The 5272-nt window shown below is 42.5% G+C and overlaps 1 non-coding gene across 1 annotated transcript; it reads right to left on the bottom strand.

Annotated features, from left to right (window-relative positions):
- Positions 1 to 587: 587 nt before the first annotated feature.
- On the bottom strand, positions 588 to 695 carry LOC130950086 (small nucleolar RNA R71). Its single transcript, XR_009073520.1, has one exon. It is a non-coding gene; the product is annotated as a small nucleolar RNA R71 (small nucleolar RNA).
- Positions 696 to 5272: the final 4577 nt, after the last annotated feature.

Here is a 5272-nt window from a genome sequence, read left to right as displayed (position 1 = left end):
GTGACATAGAGGATTCCATATTTTCTTGTTCTCTTCTCTTTCATATGAGCAGGAGCAAAGACAAAAGCATTCTTGTTGAGGCTGACCCTGAACCTGAAAGGACCTTGAAGCGAAAGCTAAGAAAAGCTAAAGCACTACTCTCTGTAGAGGACCTAACAGAAATCTTCAAACAAGAAGAAGACATGGCAGCCAAAAACAACAACAATGCCAACAATGCAAGGAAGGTGCTGGGTGACTTTACTGCACCTACTCCCGACTTTTATGGGAGAAGCATCTCTATCCCTGCCATTGGAGCAAACAACTTTGAGCTTAAGCCTCAATTAGTTTCTCTAATGCAACAGAATTGCAAGTTCCATGGACTTCCATTCGAAGATCCTCATCAGTTTTTAGCTGAATTTTTGCAAATCTGTGACACTGTCAAGACCAATGGGGTTGACCCTGAGGTCTACAGACTTATGCTATTCCCTTTTAATGTAAGAGACAGAGCTAGGATATGGTTGGACTCACAACCTAAAGAAAGCCTGAACTCTTGGGAAAAGCTAGTCAATGCCTTCTTGGCAAAGTTCTTTCCACCTCAAAAATTGAGTAAGCTTAGAGTGGAAGTCCAAACCTTCAGACAGAAGGAAGGTGAATCCCTCTATGAAGCTTGGGAAAGATACAAACAATTGATCAGAAAGTGTCCTTCTGACATGCTTTCTGAATGGAGCATCATAGGTATCTTCTATGATGGTCTGTCTGAACTGTCCAAGATGTCATTGGATAGTTCTGCTGGAGGATCTCTTCATCTGAAGAAGACGCCTGCAGAAGCTCAAGAACTCATTCAAATGGTTGCAAATAACCAATTCATGTACACTTCTGAAAGGAATCCTGTGAATAATGGGACGAATCAGAAGAAATGAGTTCTTGAGATTGATACTCTGAATGCCATATTGGCTCAGAACAAAATATTGACTCAGCAAGTCAATATTTTTTCTCAAAGTTTGTCTGGAATGCAAGCTGCACCAGGCAGTACTAAGGACGCTTCATCTGAAGAAGAAGCTTATGATCCTGAGAACCCATCAATGGAAGAGGTGAATTACATAGGAGAACCCTATGGAAATACCTATAATCCTTCATGGAGAAATCATCCAAATCTCTCATGGAAGGATCAACAGAGACCTCAACAAGGTTTCAACAACAATAATGGTGGAAGAAACAGGTTTAGCAATGGCAAGCCTTTTCCATCATCTTCTCAGCAACAGACAGAGAATTCTAAGCAGAGCCACTCTGACTTAGCAACCATGGTCTCTGATCTAATCAAAACCACTCAAAGTTTCATGACTGAAACAAGGTCCTCCATTAGAAACTTGGAGGCACAAGTGGGTTAGTTGAGTAAGAAAGTTATTGAACTCCCTCCTAGCACTCTTACAAGCAATACAGAAGAGAATCCAAAAGGAGAGTGTAAGGCCATCAACATGGCCGAATTTGGAGAGGAGGAAGAGGCAGTGATCACCAATGAGGAAGACCTCAATGGACGTCTACTGGCCTCTAATGAGTTCCCTAATGAAGAACCATGGGAATCTGAGGCTCACACTGAGACCATAGAGATTCCATTGGATTTACTTCTGCCATTCATGAGCTCTGATGAGTATTCTTCCTCTGAAGAGGATGAATATGTTACTGAAGAGCAAGTTGCTAAGTACCTGGGAGCAATCATGAAGCTAAATGACAAGTTATTTGGTAATGAGACTTGGGAGGATGAACCTCCTTTGCTCACCAAAGAACTGGATGACTTGACTAGGCAGAGATTACCTCAAAAGAGACAGGATCCTGTGAAGTTCTCAATACCTTGTACCATAGGCACCATGACCTTTAAGAAGGCTCTATGTGACCTAGGGTCAAGTATAAACCTTATGCCTCTTTCTGTAATGGAGAAGCTAGGGATCCTTGAGGTACAAGCTGCAAGAATCTCACTAGAGATGGCAGACAATTTGAGAAAACAGGCTTATGGACTTGTAGAGGATGTCTTGGTAAAGGTTGAAGACCACTACATCCCTACTGATTTTATAGTCCTAGAGACTGGGAAGTGCATGGATGAATCCATCATCCTTGGCAGACCCTTCCTAGCCACAGCAAAAGCTGTGATTGATGTTGACAGAGGAGAACTGATCATTCAAGTGAATGAAGACTCCCTTGTGTTTAAAGCTCAAGGATATCCCTCTGTAACCATGGAGAGGAAGCATGAAGAGCTTCTCTCAAAACAGAGTCAAACAGAGCCCCCACAGTCAAACTCTAAGTTGGTGTTGGGAGGCCACAACCAAATTCTAAGTTTGGTGTTGAACCCCCATATTCAAACTCTAAGTTTGGTGTTGGGAGGTTCCAACATTGCTCTGAACATCTGTGAGGCTCCATGAGAGCCCACTGTCAAGCTACTGACATTAAAGAAGCACTTTTTGGGAGGCAACCCAATGTTATATTGATCTATTTTCCTTTGTTATTTTATGTTTTCTGTAGGTTGATGATCATGTGAAGTCACAAAATCAAGTGAAAAAGCAAAAACAGAATGAAAAACAGAAAGAAAAATAGCACACCCTGGAGGAAAACTTGCTGGCGTTTAAACGCCAGTGAAGACAGCATAATGGGCGTTTAACGCCTAGTCTGGCACCATTCAGGGCGTTTAACGCCAGAAAGGGGCACCAGACTGGCGTTTAACGCCAGAAATGGACAAGCAGCTGGCGTTAAACGCCAGAAAAGAGTAGCAGCCCAGCGTTTAACGCTAGGATTGGCAGAAAGGGCGTTTTGCACGCCACTTGGTGCAGGGATCAGCTATCCTTGACACCTCAGGATCTGTGGACCCCACAGGATCCCCACCTACCCCACCACTCTCTCTTCTTCACCCATTCACCAATCACCTCAATACCTCTTCCCCAAAAACCCCTCACCATTCTCTTCACCACTCACATCCATCCTTCATAAAACCCCATCTACCCCACCATCCAAATTCAAACCACTTTCCCTCCCAAACCCACCCATAATGGCCGAACCATACCCCCCTCTCCACTCCTATATAAACCCATCTTCACTCCTTCATTTTCACACAACCTAAACACTACTTCTCCCCCTTGGCCGAAACACAAAACCCCCCTCCATCTCCTCTATTTCTTCTTCTTCTACTCTCTTCTTTCTTCTTTTGCTCGAGGACGAGCAAACTTTCTAAGTTTGGTGTGGTAAAAGCGTTGCTTTTTGTTTTTCCATAATCATTTATGGCACCTAAGGCCGGAGAAACCTCTAGAAAGAGGAAAGGGAAGGCAAAAGCCTCCACCTCCGAGTCATAGGAGATGGAGAGATTCATCTCAAGGGTGCATCAAGACCACTTTTATGAAGTTGAGGCCATGAAGAAGGTGATCCTCGAGGTCCCTTTCAAACTCAAAAAGAGTGAATATCCGGAGATCCAACATGAGATCCGAAGAAGAGGTTGGGAAGTTCTTACTAACCCCATTCAACAAGTCGGAATCTTAATGGTTCAAGAGTTCTATGCCAATGCATGGATCACCAAGAACCATGATCAAAGTGTGAACCCAGACCCAAAGAATTGGCTTACAATGGTTCGGGGGAAATGCTTAGATTTTAGTCCTGAAAATGTAAGGTTGGCATTCAACTTGCCCATGATGCAAGGAGATGAACACCCCTACAATAGAAGGGTCAACTTTGATCAAATGTTGGACCAAATCCTCATAGACATTTGTGAAGAGGGCGCTCAATGGAAGAGAGATTCAAGAGGGAAGCCGGTTCAACTGAGAAGGCATGACCTCAAGCCCGTGGCTAGGGGATGGTTGGAGTTTATCCAACGCTCAATCATTCCTACTAACAACCGGTCCGAAGCTACTATAGACCGGGCTATCATGATTCATAGCATCATGATTGGAGAGGAAGTAGAAGTTCATGAGGTTATATCCCAAGAACTTTATAAGGTGACGGACAAGTCCTCTACCTTGGCAAGGTTAGCCTTCCCTCATCTCATTTGTCACCTCTGTAATTCAGTTGGAATTAACATAGAGGGAGACATCCTCATTGATGAGGACAAGCCCATCACTAAGAAGAGGATGGAGCGAACAAGAGATCCCACTCATGGACATGAGGAAATTCCTCATCATGAAATCCCTGAGATGCCTCAAGGGATGCACTTTCCTCCACAAAACTATTGGGAGCAAATCAACACCTCCCTAGGAGGATTAAGTTCCAACATGGGACAACTAAGGGTGGAGCACCAAGAACATTCCATCCTCCTCCATGAAATTAGAGAAGATCAAAGAATCATGAGAGAGGAGCAACAAAGGCAAGGAAGAGTCATTGAGGAGCTCAAGCACTCCATAAGATCTTCAAGAGGAAGAACAAGCCGCCATCACTAAGGTGGACCCGTTCTTTAACCCGTTCTTAACCAAGAACATTCCATCCTCCTCCATGAAATTAGAGAAGATCAAAGAATCATGAGAGAGGAGCAACAAAGGCAAGGAAGAGTCATTGAGGAGCTCAAGCACTCCATAAGATCTTCAGAGGAAGAACAAGCCGCCATCACTAAGGTGGACCCTTTCTTTAACCTCCTTGTTCTTTATTTTCTTTTTTTTTTGAAAATTATGCTTTATGTTTAATTATGTTTGTGTCTTATGATCTTTATGTCTTAGTGTCTATGCCTTAAAGTTATGAATGTCCTATGAATCCATCACCTTTCTAAATGAAAATGTTCTTAATTGAAAAAGAGAAGAATTGCATGAATTTCAAATTTTATAACAGATTAATTATTTTTTGATGTGGTGGCAATACTTTTGATTTCTGAATGTATGCTGAACAGTGCATGTGTCTTTTGAATTTGTTGTTCATGAATGTTAAAATTGTTGGCTCTTGAAAGAATGATGAAAAGGAGACATGTTACTTAGGATCTGAAAATCATAAAAATGATTCTTGAAGTAGAAAAGCAGTGAATTCAAAAAAAAAAAAAAAGAGAGCAAGCAGAAAAAACCAATACCCTTTAAACCAAAAGGCAAGGATAATAAAAGGATCCAAGGCTTTGAGCATCAGTGGATAGGAGGCCTACAAGAATAACATCCTGGCCTAAGCGGCTAAACCAAGCTGTCCCTAACCATGTGCTTGTGGAGTGAAGGTGTCAAGTGAAAACTTGAGACTGAGCGTTAAAGTCATGATCCAAAGCAAAAGAGTGTGCTTAAGACCCTAGACACCTCTAATTGGGGACTCTAGCAAAGCTGAGTCACAATCTGAAAAGGTTCACCCAGTTATG

Source organism: Arachis stenosperma, chromosome 1 (assembly GCF_014773155.1).
Source record: "Arachis stenosperma cultivar V10309 chromosome 1, arast.V10309.gnm1.PFL2, whole genome shotgun sequence".
In the NCBI taxonomy this organism is placed as follows: Eukaryota; Viridiplantae; Streptophyta; class Magnoliopsida; order Fabales; family Fabaceae; genus Arachis; species Arachis stenosperma.
The sequence above is the reverse complement of the archived record's forward strand: the minus strand, read 5'-3'. Positions and strand labels throughout refer to the sequence as shown.